The 16888-nt window shown below is 32.9% G+C and overlaps 1 protein-coding gene across 4 annotated transcripts in view; it reads right to left on the bottom strand.

The window, feature by feature from the left end:
• Prkn (parkin RBR E3 ubiquitin protein ligase) overlaps nucleotides 1-16888 on the bottom strand; it is a 1262552-nt gene that overhangs the window by 1222168 nt on the left and 23496 nt on the right. The window contains exon 2 of one of the 4 annotated variants that reach the window (XM_063233337.1): nucleotides 13847-13962. The exons of the other annotated variants lie outside the window; for them this stretch is intronic. The gene's annotated coding sequence lies outside the window, so the exon portion shown is untranslated. The remainder of the gene's footprint in view (nucleotides 1-13846; nucleotides 13963-16888) is intronic. 4 annotated transcript variants of the gene reach the window in all.

Genomic DNA, 16888 nt, shown 5'->3' with positions numbered 1-16888 from the left:
CCAACTACTATTTATTTCTGAATTTCAGATTTTGTTCTCTTAATCATTCTGGTTTGGAAAGCTATCTATTATAGGTGAATACACATATATGTGACTGCCTTATATAAAGAGATTTAGTCTGCTAATTGTGAATGTGAAATGCAATTGTCAAAGCAAATCACGTTTGTATCTGCATCAACTCTGGAAGTGTTGGCTAGCTTGCAAATTATTTTGAAAAAGGACTCACCTAGGTAAACAGATTAAAAAGACTACATTATTATATTTTTTGAAGTTTAGATGCACATAAAAAGGACTATAGTAAAAAATTTTGAGACACAAGTAACATAGAATAAGCTCCACATATTTAACATGTACAATTTAAGAAGTCTGGACACATATGCATCTTTTAAATCATTATCAAACTTAAGTTACAATGAGCACATGTAAGTCACCTCTGGAAACTTCATCCTTCCCCTTGGCAAACTTTCTTGTATCTCTCCCAGACATCTTCTCATCCTCAACATGCACTTCTAAACCACAGATTAGTTAAATTTTCTGGAATGTATACAAATATAGTCACATAATTTATCCACTTTTGTCTGGTTTCTTTCCATGCAAAGATTTTGAAAATCATTCATGCCATTGCACATATTGATAGTTCACTCCTTTTATTGCATTTTGCTGAGTGGATACCCATCAATTGCTTTAATTGTTCACCAGCTGTTGGTACTTAACTAAAAAAGCATTTATAGCTATTTATGTACGAGTCTTTGTGTACCGCATTCTCTTGGGTGTCCAGAAGTAGAATAACTAGGTCACATGGTAGCTGTCCGTTTGACTACTTAAGTCACTGGTGCAAACAATTTTTTTCCATTGTCTGCACGAAGACTCGTACATAAATATCCACAAATGCTTTTATGGTGCATGAATTTTCTATTTGCTCTGCATCCTCCCCAACATTCGATTGGTGTTTTAAATTTTAGTCATTTTAATAGGATATAATGGTAGTTTATTATGGCTGCTTTTGCTTTTCTAAGGATTAATACTGAGTATAGTTAATGTTGAAGTAGTCTTATTGTTTTCTTTTATGGATCACACTTTTGTCATTGTATCTAAGAAATAGATAAGCATACCTGTTGAAAATTGTCTATGCTCTCATCCAGAAGTTTCATGCTTTTAAGTTTTATATGTAAATTTGTGATTTTGAAAGTGAAGTGTTTTTTTTTTAAATACATCTTATCTGATAAAGGTAAATACCCAATAATGAAGTTGCAGCATCAATGTCCCAACTATCCTGACAAACAAATTAGGACAATATTTTCCAGAGTTTACTTGGTACCACACTCTATTTTTCAAGAGGGTAAATGGTTCGCTCTTATACCAACATCAATGAGTAAAACCTGTGTTACCAGGCTCTGGTGCTAGTCTACTTCTAGAGGTAGTGTTTCAGGTTCTTTCTGACATAAATAAAGAACTGGTTAAGACAAGTACAAATGATAATATCATTTAACATTTATTAAAGATAAGAAAAGAAACAGGCTCTGCAGAGCAAATTGGGGCCAGTAAAGCAGGAAAATAACTATGCTCTACAGAAAAGAGTGGGCTATCACGAAGGAACACAATAGCAAAAAGCTCAATAGTAACTGTCCCTTTTCTATTTCCCACTCCAGGTTGTCATAACTAAGCCATTTTATCAAAAACTTGTTCAAGGTCTCCCCAGAACTACATGTGCAGGGCTGTGGTAACTGCTTTGAGCATGTGTCCCAGAATTTTGTAATTAACAAATCATGCCCACTTCTCCAGCCTGTTTTTGCTACACCCTAATCTCCTGCTTTCTGTGATGTGAAAGGTAAATTCCTTGTTATACTCCCGAGTTTCCCTCTGATCCATAAAGTCTCAAAAAATAAAGGGGAATTTTTTAGCCGGGGATTTAACTCAGCAGGGCTTAAGTGCCTGTGTGGCCAATGCAAGTTCGATTCCTGGTACCAAAAAAGGGGGATTTTGAAGAGAAATATGTCACTCAGTTCAGAGGCATGGAATAGAGGTTTAGACTCAGCAGTACCAAAATCCACATTTTCAATTTTCCCTTATATTAATTACCTTGTCACTTGAGTGATTTCCTTTGCAATGTTAGCATTACAATATCACTGCCATGTAGGGGCTTCTGTTTGTTCCTGATTCAATTTCTTTTCACAATAAAATACCAATTTTACCTTCCCAAAATTATTAAGTACTTTAAATTAGCCTCTTATTTCTCAAGTACTATTATGTCCACATACATATATGCATGTATGCTGTGTATCAACTGACATGTGAATCCAAAGCAGCTAGCAAATACAATGTAACTTTGCAGAGCTATCTGAAAAAATTGATGAGAATACTATAAATAGCTCATCTTTGACAGATACCAGATTGTTTCCAGTCTTAAGGCATTTTAAAGGAGGGTTTATGTCAATAAACCCAACGTAAAAGATCATTAAGGTTTGTAAATCAAGTTTTTTAAAACTAAAATATAAATTCAGTAGTGAAGTTCACAATTAAGGTTACAGCCCTACCGTGAACACTTTAATATGCAATCACATCTATTCTCACAAATTCAAATTTATACTTATAGGCTTTGGTTATAGTAATCTTCAAGGGATCACTTTTAAACCACTGTAACAAACAAAATATTTTTAACAGTGCATAACAATAGACATTTAATGTACCTATTTTCTGAACTGTCTTTATTACTCTTTTCATGATAATCACAATGTAATAAAGATTGAAAAATAAAGCATTTTTAGATTTAATTTTAACTTTCAAGTAGATATATTTAAAAATGTGAGCAACAAAGATAAACAAAACAAAAAGTTACTGCACAAAATAGAAAAATATAGGAAATCCCTCATTTGGCCTCTCAATTTTACAAGTATTTTTTAATAGCCAAGAGTATCTCTTTGCTGAACAACACAAAATAGCACATAGACCTTTTTGCTTACTTTTCTTCACACAAAAAATAAGAATGTTGAAGAAAAAGTAATATATCAGCAAAAAAAACCAAACAAAATGAAAACAGAAATTTGCCAAGAACAGATTCACTTACAAAACTTCCAATTTATCAAAATTGACATTAACTAGGGCAAATATTGTCATAAAATAAGTTACAGATATTAAAGAAAATTTAAGAATATGTTGGATGCCTATGGTTGAGCTGGGTATTCTGACAGGTAAACTGGACTGTCATCTTGATCAACCTCAGAGTTTCTCAGGCAATTAGTGAAGCAATCTTTAGAGTGTGTCTGGGTAGAGTAGAGGCACTCGGCCTTCCTTGAGGGCTATATCTGACTCCTTCCCCAGGTTGGCATTTTAACTACCAGGAATGTCTCTGTTCCACCACGCCCCTCAACTACTATGTTATTGTGTTGGAGCCAGCCCACCATGAACAGAACCCTCTAAAAGTAAAAAGAAAATTAAATGTCTCCTTTAATTTGTGGATGTTGGGTATTTTGTACCAGCAGTAGAAAAGCTGAGTAATATAGATGCAATGAAATAAATATTTTATCTAACAAAATTTTAGAAAAAGAATATGGCCAGAGACATTGGTTAGCCTCAACATGTTATCTTTAATCCAGTAAATTCCCTTTTTCTGAATCTACCAGATCATCAAAAACTATCCTAAATTTGGAAGATGCTCAAGCCACAGAAGTATACAAGATGATGCTGTATAAAATAGCAACAAAAAATTCCACCTATCCAACTATTGAAATGGTTAATAACATGTGGTAATTTCTAGTGACTTGGTGGATAACATAGGTATTAAATTATATTTGCAAACAGAAGATAGTAACCCCATAATATTAAAAATTCAGATAAAGAACTGCATAAAGGTAATTATGTATTAAAATGACTCATATAATCTAAATGAGAAGGAACCCCAGTATTATTTAAAAAGGGATTGGTAGACTTTGGGAGGCAATGGAATTATAAAACTTTTTATTTTTATTTTGCTTTCTTGTATTTTAGTTTTCTTATCTAGTGAGTATGCATTATTTTAAAGTGCAAAACTGATATTTTTCTCTTGAAAATATTTTTGCTAATAGTGAAGGGGTGAAGCCTATCTTATGCCAAACCTATCTTATGCAATGCTCAGCACAGTAGCTACCAGCTGCAAGTGGTTATTTAACTTTAATTAATTACAATTAAATTATGCTCAGTAATGCTATAGCTTAACTGTTCAATGGCCATATTAAGTATGACTATTATTAGCACAGAAAACATTTCATCATTTCAAAAATTTTGAATGGAAAAAGCTGATCTAGATAATGGAGCAATTTTTAATTGATAATTCAAAAAGTATTAATCTGTCTAGTTAAGGAAGACTTGCCTATCTAAATATGGAGTGACTCATGGATCATTAGCAGATTATCCACAAATCATTAGATATTTGGCTAGTCTCTTGGGTATGGTATTTGATATTAGTTCATACAAAAAGCAAGTCTCTTGAAGGCTTATAAACTTGAATAAATTAGAATTTGCCCTAAAGTGAAATAATCCCACCAAGATGTAGTTTTCCCAGAGAGTAAACAAAGTTGTCTTGTCTTTGGGAGGTAGAAACAGAGGAAACAAAACAAGAATACTGGAAAAAATATTTTTAATTTTTTTCTTTTAAATAAGAAAAAAGTTAAACAATGAAACTCAATAGAAAACACTGGCACCTCAAGTAGTATCAAAATCACTTAAGTGGATAAATATTTAAGAATAGAAAATACATTTTTTATTTGAGAAAGTACAATACTATGAAGCAATAAATAGTTGACTAAGTAATCATTAATGGAAGTTTTATGTACAAAAATACTTGTGCAGCTGGTATCTCTATTACACATTTCCAGTAGACTGTTTATTTAATTTTTTTATTTGCTCTCATAATTGTATGAAGATGCTCTAATCCATTTTAAATTAATAGGCTGTCTTATTTGGAATATGTAGGCTAGATTGCACTGACAGAATGTGAACACTACAAAAGGTCTATTATCTCTGTTGAAGTTTTCTATGATTTTCTTCAGTGTATTCCTCCCTTGAGATTTAAACTGAATTCTCTCACCAGGAAACTTGAAGCAAACATAAATTGTAAATATTAAGATATAAATTGTACTTAAAAGTTTTTCATTCTCTATAACTTTCTAAACAATTCAAAGGTTATTTCTACTTTTTCAAGGTTACTAAGAATTCCCTGTAGGTGACATTTTCTACAGCAATTAATATCGATGGATAACTTTGTAAAGCAAAAGGTGAATGATGATCTTTAAAATGTATCTAGAGAATCAGGACAGTCAGAAAAACAAACTTAGTATTTGGAGTTAGAATCTATGGATTTTGATCATTAGTTTTGTTCACTCTCCAAGGCTCTGTTGGAATGTATAAAATGAAGGATGTAGAATAAATGTGCATAATTCAGAGGTTATTGTTGTGATGGTTCAGGATAGGATGCTATGTATAGGTTTCTTATTCTAAACACTAATCGATGTTGATAAGGTAAATTAAATAAAACAAAATCAGAAAAAATACTGTGTTGCAAGAAACCAAAACGTACCAGGATAGCCTCCCTTTAGATTTATCTAGTAATATGAATAAATAGATCTGTGAAATACATGAGGAAATCACTAATCATTTTACTGAAAGATACTATTATAGAAATTAATAAATACAATTTAAGATGAAAGTTTGACATTAGCATAAATATGTTTTTATGGTATAAAACAAATTGTATAAATTGTATCAATGATATATAGCAGATCTAGATATCCTCATGCTTATGTTCAAATTAGCCACAGTAATGACCAACTATGGATTTTGGGCAAATTACATTTCTCCTCTGAATACCAGTGCTGTTAAGTATCTGATGCACAGAACTTTCAGAACACTTTGGATCTTAGATATTTGGTTTAGAGATGGTGAACAAGTAAAGTATATGCAAATATTCTAAAACCGAAAATACTCTGAAAACTGAAATACGTAAGTCTCAAGCATTTTGGATAAAGAATAATCAACCTGTACTTTAAATTGCCTTTTGCAACAGAAATTTTTCTCACAATGTTATAAACATGGTCAAGTATGAGTGAAGGTTCTCCTCTGGCTTGCAAAACCTTCTTTCTGTTTTCATATCACACCAGGGGCTTAGGGTGAGGCATAATTTCTGGTGTCTCTTCTTTTAAAGTCCCTAACCATACCATGAGGGCCTCACCTTTAAGGCTTCATCTTACCATAATTATTTTCCAAAGGCCCTATCTCCAAACTCTATCACTTTGACATTTTGTCCTTCAACTTACAAAATTTGGGAGAACAGCAACTGAAAATGGATCAGTATTGCTAAAGGGCCCTTTGGACATGGGGTGTACCTCAATGTTAAAGTGACTGCCTAGCAAGAAAGAGTACAAGGTTCAATCCTCAGCAGATGAAGGAAGGAAGGCAAAGAGAAGGGGAGAAAGAGAAAGAGAAAAGCAGGGAGAAAAAAGAATAGAAGGAAAATGCCTCACTTGGCAGTACACAGATATTATTCTACGCACCTACTTAACCAAGTTAATTTATGTGCATAGAATATACAATGAAAGGAAGACTTAAAAGGGGTATGACAGAGACCTAAGCTCTACTTCTGAGAACATCTTAGAGGGAACAGATAGACTTAAAAATCTTCTGGAGAAAGTTTTCTCCCATGAAATTAAGCCATATAAACTTAATTTAATGTTCCTAAATTGTCATGCATCTTCTTAACATAGTGAGACTACTATAAATGTTATATATCTAAAATGAAAGAAAAGTAATCACACTGTTGATTATGAGCTAACCACATTAAACACAAAACTTAACCTGAGAAACTATAACAATTTGTTACTGAAGTCATGTATGTAAATTTTCTCACCTGTGCTACATTTTTTATATGGGCCAAGCATAGCAGGTTTCTCTAATTATCATAACAGTGGGATAGTTTAACAAGGGAGTTGCTGGCCCACAAATGCAATTTGATTCTCAGCATGACTGCAAGAATGGCAATTTACATCTTCCAACAAGAAGTAACTACAAATATTAAGATTTTATTAATTCACATAATGGAAAGCTCATTGCTTTTACATTAGTCAGAACAACAGAAAAGGAACCTTTTGAGGACCCTTTTACTAACACTACATTTATTATTTGGTGCTGGTATGCAGTACAAAAATGTGCTAGTGATACTAAAACTGTTCAAGTTCTTACACTTGTGTGTGTACCAAGTATCTATTGTAATTAGTCTGATCCTACAAAGGAAATCTTTTACTTGAGTAAGTAGCATGAATTATAAAGTAAATGCCTAAATTAGAAATGGTACTGCTTTATGGATAAATTTCATAGACAAATTGACTGGGAAAAGACATAAAATACAATGCACAATTTCATTTATATGAAGTTTAAGAGAAGGCAAAACTAATCTACAATGACAGATGTGAGAAAATGATGACTTTTGGTGAGAGTATAGGTTGAACATCCCTAATCTGAAAATCTGAAGTTTGACATTTCATGAATCCTGGTGCGAAAGGTTTCAATTTGGGGGATACTAGATTTTCCAATCAGGGATGTTCAACCATAAAGTCTATGTATATATTTCAAAATCCAAAGAACTCCAGAATCTGAAATTTTTATGGTCCCAAACATTTCAGATAAAGCATACTGAATCTGCATTGATTATACAAAGAAGCCTTTATGACTTGGAAATTATATAAATGTAAATGGTGAAAACATAACTGCATGCATACAGAAAAATTCTCTGACCTCTACACATGGGATGTAAAACATTGCACTATTAACATGACATCAATAAAAATGAAAAAAGGGCTTATAGTATTAGACATCTAATCAAAATGAATGTCAATTGTACTAAATAATAAATATACAATTATCTTTATCATAAAACAAACTTTTTCAATGGTAATAATACTTTAGTACATGCTCAAAGTGTACACATTTAGATTTTAAAACATCTCCTGTGTAGCAAGGCACTACATATTTTACATATTAATGTGAATACAATTCTTCATCTTTCTGTCAAGATCCCAACATAAGCCAGGCTACTGATAAAACAATTGCTACTCTTGTAAAGAGTTTTATTTGATCTCATTGCCAATCCACATTAATACATAGGAGAATATATATATGAAAAGGGTCAAGTTCTATAAACAGGACTAAATGATTATGAAGCAGGTATCTTTATAATTGTATTTTTACTTTTTTCATGGTTGTTTCTCAAGAAGTACAGCAGAAATTGAGCCATAAAACTTAGCTTGACAGAAAAGCATTAGCCTACCACACTAAACAACAAAGATAGGAGAGACAGTTATTTATGAAGAAACACTGTTCCCTATTATCCTTTTGAGATTCTACAAAAAAAAGTCTAAATATTGATGCATTTCCAAGTCACCTTTCCCCCACTTCTTGTATTAACAAGCAAGAATATCTTTTGAAGCACCTAATTTGTCAAGATCAGGTGAACAGAATTCTCCTATGTACTCATTCCTACCAGGGCTCTGCAATCCTCTAGTTATTAATAATTCATGAGTCTTTCTTAAGTTCACAACAGGGGCATTATTCAGAGGGCATCATTCTTATTGTGAGAAGTTAACTGCGATGGGCAGATAAACAATGCACAAGTCAAACAACAAGCAGCCTCTTATGAATTTGTGGACATTTAAAGTCTATTAAACAGCTCCAACCTCCGTAGCATAAAAAATGCTTAGCCTTCTTCAGCCGCTTGTCAGGACTCTTTCAAGCAATTTTAGAATTGTATCAATTGAATTAACATGGAAATCCTTTTAAAATAATTTCAGGGGCTGGAAATGTAACTCAGTGGCATAAGTACTTGCCTGGCAAGCACAAGATTCTAAGTTCAATATCCAGAACCAAAGACAATAATAAGAATTTCATACTGTTGTATGTTGAAGTAGCCAATGCTACTGAATATAACTATGCTCTCTGTTTACTGAATTAATTCCCCAAACTAAACTTTCTGACAAGAATATGCTATTTACTTTTGGGTTCTAGCACTACTTACTGATCAAAGATCCTTAAATCTTTATGACCAAGAGCAAAGTAGTATCCAGGGAAAGGAATATCATTTTTGGTGAATCTTGTCAATATATACAAATCTCTTGGGTAAAATTTAGGACAAATATTTCATAAAATTACCTTAAATAATTGAGGTTATGAGCTTACAAGCCTAAAGGGGTAAATTAGCCTGAATATAAGATACCATATCTTAGCAAAACCTCTGGCTCATAAACATGTTTCCTGTATAAAGGGATTTCAAAAATGAGACAAAAATCGAAACTGCTACAATATAGCATACTATGTTAGTTGATCAGTTTCAAATTCATAGCATAAATCACATTAGAATACTACTTTATTCTGAGCACATGAATACTCAGAATAGGATTCATTTTTTCCTCTAAATGAAAGATATTCAGGATGGTTGAAACAGAGCATTTGTTTTCTTAAAGATATATTTAAAGACATACACTGATACTGTTTATAGTGTACTCCAGTCTACATCACAGTTAAAGCAAAATTTGAACTTTCTGCATTTCTGTAAAAAGTAACCTTGCTCTACTATTCTACAATAATAACACCTATAACTTACTGAGTACTATCTGCCAGGTGCCATTCTAAGCACTTTGAATGTGTTAACACTCATGAGTTAACACACATATCAAACCAATTTTACAGGGCAGGCATCATTATTATCTATCTATCATAGCCAGGAAGCTACACAGGCATAAAATGATTAAGTAATCCACCCCAATACAAAGCTTGACTAATGAAGCTGCTGCTGCAATCCACCTTCACAGCCCATGCTCTCATGGCTGTTGGCCATTGTGTCTTACTCAGAAGCACTACTGGTTTACTTCACAGAAAAGTATCAGGCAGAAAAGAGTGGCTTTCCCTCATTAGCAGGACACAAGTCAATTCTGAAGAGGACAGCTTATATTTACCACATATAAAATAAACAGAAACACACCAGCTAAGTCATCACATGGCTTACACACCCTAATTCCTGGTGACTGTAGGTAAAGGTATCTCTAGGGCGCTCAACGTCAAAAAGAGACAAAGGTGATTCTATAATCTGTTACTGTCATCCCTTACATGAAAAGTACACTTTCAGCGTCTCTAGTTCCTTCAAGATTCCTATGTCAAATCAGATATTCAATTTTATTTCTTCTTTGCTAATAGAAAGCTCTACAATAAAAAAAAATAAGTCTAAAATTAAAAAGTATTTTGGAAAAAATCAAGTTATTCTTCAGTGATACTTTCAATTAAAAAATAACTGTTAAGAGACTTTACTCTTAGCCAAATGTGGTGGTGCATTCCTGTAATTCCAGCACTTGGGAGACTGAAGCAGGGAGGTCACTGCAAGTTTGAGGATAGCATGGGCTACAAAGTCAGTTCAGGGCCAGCCTGAACTGCATAGTGAAAACCCGTCTCAAAAAAAGGTAAAGATACACATAAGACAGAGAGAAGGAAAGAGAGACCTCACTTTTAGCAGTGAATTTTGCTGTTGAGCTGTTTCATAACAATCAGAAACTCACTTTATATAGAAAGGACCCTCACCCACACCAGAAAGTTCATACTAATAATGTAATTTATGGGAAACATGTATTTTGTTCAGTTGGGATACTAGGCCACCTTGTATCAGTTTGAGCATCATAGGAGCTAGACAATAAAAAATTAAATAATCCACATAGGTGTGTCATGCCTAGGAAGCTAAGTCCTAATAAAATTCCTGGACAACAAAGCTCAATGATTGCTGAGACCCTGCTTTGCAATATTCCATATGGGTTGCCAAAAATAATAGGAGAATCAAGCACTATTCATACAAATACACTAGAAGAGGACAATTAGAAGCTCACTCCTGGTCTCTCCCTGACTTTGCCTTATTCTCCCTTTACCTTTGCTGATTGTAATCTGAATCTTTTTGCTATAATAAACTACAACTATGAGTATCCCAGATTTCTGATCTCTGTAGGTCTTTTTAGTAAATCATTGAACTTAACATAGTTGTGGGGGGCTCCAATAACCAGATTACCTTTTCTCCCTAGATACCTAGTTTCCAGTCTGCCTTATTATTTGATTTCTTTGTCATGGATACTCACTATGTACCTTATGTACACTGACTCTTAAATCAGTTTCCAAATGTCAGCAGAAAGAATAAGCTCATATAATTTTCATCAAAATATAAAAAAGGACTTCTGAAATATAAGCCAATTATACAACTGACTTAAAATAAATGAGACTAACCAACTGCAAACAGATCATTTTTAGATTACTTCTGATGACTATTCTTCTTATCTCCCAAATTCCCCCTGTAAAACATATGTACCCCACAAAGTTCTGCCTGAAGTAGACATTTCACCCTTTTTCTAATGCTTCTTTTCCCTTCCATCACTGGGAAACATCTGCCTCCACACTTACAATGTATCATTAGTAGAGACAAGGCAGTAATCTACCCAAATACTCTAAAGGTGTAAGAGACAAAGGCATATTGTTGTTCTACTTTTAACAATTAAAAACAATGTTTTCCAAAGTCTTCCTCTTAACATGATTTTGGAATGACAGTGATCAGTAAGCAAGCCATACCAAAATCTGTCTGTTAACAGATATAACAGACACTAGGGTAGGGGCATTATTGGATGAAATCACCATGTTTGACAGCCCCTTCACTAAATGCATTAAAGAAACTAACTTCAAAAGGAGGTCAGCTCTTCTATCACCATAATATAAGACACCAATAATTACCTTTTTTTGCTTTCAATAAACTTTTGTTACTGATGTACAAAATCATGAAAATATTCAAATTCACCATCTTGAATATCAGATGTAACTCTTCTACATAAGTTTAATTGCAGTCTTTTACAAAGCGACTTGAAGAGGTACCCAGTTAGTGATATAGAGCCATTAAAACAGGAGGCATATTAGGGATAAGTCAGCAAAATCAACCGACATATGGTTTTTAATATGATGCACATGATGGCATACACTCTAAATAAAAGTGTGCTTGCTGACCTGGCACAGCTATAGAAATAAATATTGGAGGAGTTTCATATTTTAGATGTAGAAGAGGAAATACAGCACACTGGCAAGCATTTCTATCAATAGCTATGATCAGATTAATCAGAATCACTTCTCTCCTTCTACATGCCAGTCATAAGGATGATAATCCTGTAAATCTAGCATAATAAGAGCCTTAAGAGTAGAAATAAATATGAACAGTAAGCACACATGATGTATGTACTTTCTAGCAGACTTTTAGGAAGTCTGTTTGTATAAGTACACCTAATAAGCAATGGCAAATGAGCAGACAGACAAGCTTAAAGACTATAAAATAAGTCATTTGCAAAGAGACATTATAGCCCTGAAAGAATTCAGGCACTCTACTTCACTGAAGAAGAATTAACATGCTTGAAAATTGCACAAAGTTAGGTTACATTTTAAACTTTTGTACTCTAAAAAGACTATTATCTTGTAAGATTTAATTCAATTTGAATATATATTTTTACTTAATGATATAATTTTTGAAATTTTTAATTATATTCTCAATAGTTTAAGCTTTCTAGGATAATTCCATAGCAGATTTTGTACTGACTTCTCGTTAAATGTCTTACTGAATTTATGACACAACAGCAATTGTCTGTGACTGGTTTCCTATATCAGTTCTACATTCATGTTTATAAGTAACAAAATTTAGCACTGCAGTAATTATGTGGCAAAAAAAGTGCTAGGTGGATTTCTCAGTACACTTTTCATTTTTAAAATTTTGATGTCAAATTCTAGTAAATGTCAATATGTTCCTTCCATATCCACACCTGTCATCTGCACAAGTCAGTGTAATCTACAGATAAAAATGAGAAGAAATTGAGCATATTTTATGGCTGTTCTGCTTGAAGGAATAAGAATAAAGTAAATCAATACTTCTTGTCATTTCCTGAAAGTGCTGTATTCTCAAAGACATTCAGCCTGTATTTGCCCATTTAAACAAGGATAAAAACATAAAAAGAAAGTTTTTAATTCAGAAAATTAAGGCATCAATACTTCCTAGTCACAGAAATTGAAGTTTAAGGATTATTTCACAAACTAACATAAATATAATCTCACAGTTGGTTGCTCTCACTAATGCCACCTATCATTAAGAAAATCTAAAATTTCAAAAATTAAATCATATTGAACATCATATTATTGTCATGGAAATAAAACTAAATTTATAGCACCATTCAAAAATGTCAAAGTGTGTTTGATTCCCAGTTCCAAAAAAAATAAAATCAAAAGTATGGCTTTCTTTGCAGAATTAAAATTATAAAATCATTCAATGCATTTACTTATACAGTATGTTTTTATCATTTGTTGTTCTACCAATTCAGTAGAACATTTTTCTTAGAACTCTTAAAACTATACTGTTCAATATAATTTCTGACCTGTGGTAATAGATGTTTCTTGATTATCTTGACACATTGAACATATATTTAAATAGAATAAACTAAATGCTAAATTTGAAGAACCTCTTCAATAATCCTTTATAAACTAAGAAAAGTATTTCTGATTTTGAGATATATAGATCGATAGATAATACATAATTTTTCCCAGGTTAAGTATACAACTTAAACAGGGTTTAATATATATGACAAAAATTATTGATAATAAAATATGGAAGCCAAGGATTTAGCTCAGTGGCATAAGCAACTGCCTTGCAAGTGCCTGGTCATGAGTTCAATCCCTGGTACCAAAAAAAAAAAAAAAAGAGAGAGAGAGAGAGAGAGAGAGAGAGAAAGAAAGAAAAAAAAAAAAGAAAGAAAGAAAAATACAGTAAACCTACCATGTGTGGTGTCCACACCGGTAATCCCAGCACTTGGGAAGCTGAGGCAGGAGGATTCCCATGAGTCTGAGGTCAGTCTAAGCTACATAGTGAGTTCAAGGCCAGTCTGAACTACACTGTAAGACCCCATCAAAAGATGGAAAAGAAATCAGAATTAGTTAGAATTTGGAGTTAGAGTCTAAATCTTGGCTAAACATATTAAGTGCTAACCTTGGTGCAATTTTGACCTCTTTAAGATCAAGATTCATTAATTATACAGTGAGAGTACAATGAATGTATGTACAGTTGCTCTGAAAATTAAATGAACATCTAATTACACAGTACTTGACACCAGATATTCAGCAAACTTTTTTTAAACACTTTAGCTGATTTTCAATGTTTACATATGAAATATAAATACCATTATATCACTATCCCAAAAAATGATGTACAAATGCTTATTATAAATATTATTTTCCTGAACACCAAAATTATCTAATTCCTTAATGCATCAAACATAACAATATAAATTAAAAGTCAATAACTTCTGACAACAAAAATAAGAAAGTTAAAGCCCTATATCTACAATTTGTCTGATGTAAGTCATGTAACATAGAAACAAAAGAATATTAAAAAGATGCATTTAGGTTGGGGATTTGGCTCAGTGGCATAAGCGTGTGCTTGGCAAGTGCAAGGTTGTGAGTTCAATTCCAAGTACCACTAAAAATAATGCATTTAATTATTATGCACATTAAAACAGTGACAGCAGAGTTCTTTTTCACCATAAATTATTTATATTCATTTATTTAGCTACAGACATTAGCTTGAGAGGAGTTACTGGTATACTCGTAGTATTTCTTGACAGCAAATAATTGTTTTATATTTGTAGCATGTTGAAGACAATAAGAAAATAAGATTCTTTTGAATCTCAGTCTCTGAGAGTTCAAGGTATTTTGGGGACAATCTTGGTGTTCTAGGTAGCCTGATAAATTCACTAAAATCAAATAGTGTGTCTGTATCATCTATTTGAATATTGTTTAGGATTTTGTTGAAATTCAAATTTTTAAAATTATTTAAAAGCTATTAAATACATCTCTAGAACTAATTTCCTTTCTTTTCTTTTTTTGGTGGTGGTACTGAAGATTGAATTCGTGACGCCAGGCTTGCCAGGCAGGCACTTAGTCTACTGAGCTACATTCCCAGCCCTTATAGAACTAATTTCTATATAATAACTATTTTTTACATTATCAATGAATTGAAAACATGATTTCTTAGTGGAAGTAATGCTCACTAAAAACAAAAATTCCCAAGAAGTATCTCATTTCTTCTTATTAAACTCAATTGGGCAAGTAATGTGCTCAAGTCACTGTCTGAGTAAGGAGTGTAGAGTTGAAGAAGAAAAGTCATATCAATAGTTCATAAACTGTGAAAAACACAGAAATGGCACAACGTATGCCACATTAAGCTACCTCACTTATTTCCCTTTCAAATGTCAATCACAAGAGATTCTTTAGGTACCTAGTATATTTTGTCCTATACAAGGTATGTGTAAGCAGTATTTTCCCTTCCTACTTTAAGATCTCAGCAGATGTAGCAGTAGGTTCTAGATGATCAGTATATACAAGACATCCACATCCACTGCCAGATTCTGTTGATTGCATCAATAGCTCTTTTTCCTTCCTCCTTACTGATACAACTGTGACATTACTCGGGTAAGTGGGTGGAAATAATATGCCTACATTTAAACAAACTACATTTCCCTTCAAAAACCTTGACATAATCCTTCCTTGTTCATGAACTGTAAGTGTAAGTCACAGGTCGGGCTGTGGAGAAAATCCTGTATAAGGAACCACGTAGCTTGCTTTTTCCACTTAGCCTTTACCTTCTCTGTCTTTCTGCCCGTAATTCTATAGTGCTTGCTGGACTTTAAGACCATCACAACAGTATGAGGACCAAGGCCAAACCCTAAGAACGGTGGTTCCCAAAGTCAAATAAATGGCTTCACTGTGGTGTTTCCACTGGCCAGAGAGACTGTGAGAGCTTTGACCCTACCACTGGACAACAGGTACTGCCCTTCCACACAGCTAAAAGCTGTAGAGAGATTTTAGTTCTATAGCTTCCCATTTCACCTCCTCCAAGTTAATGTACATACTCCACCAGTCTTGTTTCTCTTCATACTCTGTGACTTTAAAGTAGTGTTTTTTAAATATCTTCAGGTTAGCTATTTCCTTTGGGAAAGTTGTAAATTCTAGTATAGTCTAAGTTCTCCAATTCTTGGAAAGAATCCCTTGTATTTTACTCCTACTAAGCCCCAAGAATCTGGACTACTATTGCAAATAGCTTCTTAATCAGAGAATAGTACTCATAAAACCAAATTCAATGGTAGAGTTCACTAAAACAGAATTACTTCCACATTCTTTGAAGAGCTCTTCATTTTTCATTAAAATAGTTTTATTTAATCATTTTGAAAACATTAAGTATTTCCATGAATTGCTCGTGATTTAGATAAAGATGAGTATTGGTTATACATATAGGAAATAGGAAAACAAATAAAACCATGAATGACTGTCACTCATTAACATGTTTTAGACCATCTCAGGTAAAGTAATTAGCATATACATGTTGACTGGTAGGTAACTAACCTTATGGTGATGAGTAAAGTTTGGGAATATTAAGGATGTATGCAAAATTATTCTTGTCTTTTAAATCAACATTACCTTTCTATAATTGTTTGGAGATAAAAAAAGACTGATAAGGAAAAATTAACCCAAAGCATATAATGGAATGCTGAAAACTGAAAAAATGATGAATGAAAAACCTACCAACTTATGACACAATATATGAAGCTAAGATTAGATAACTGGGTTATTTCCTCTAGATGTTAGGCTAAAACTATGAATAGATAACATCTAGTAACTTGTAGAATACGAACAATATATACAGCTCATCAAAGATCACCAAATAAGCTTAACATAGAAACAGACAATTAAGAACAAGGGTTTTAATACATGATCTATGCCTATTTCTTACATTTGTTTAAACACATATGTTAAATAAAGTTAA

This window comes from Cavia porcellus, unplaced genomic scaffold (genome assembly GCF_034190915.1).
Source record: "Cavia porcellus strain 051 isolate PalLab524CR breed Dunkin Hartley unplaced genomic scaffold, mCavPor4.1 scaffold_22, whole genome shotgun sequence".
Lineage (NCBI taxonomy): Eukaryota > Metazoa > Chordata > Mammalia > Rodentia > Caviidae > Cavia > Cavia porcellus.
This window is presented reverse-complemented; position numbering and strand designations above follow the sequence as displayed.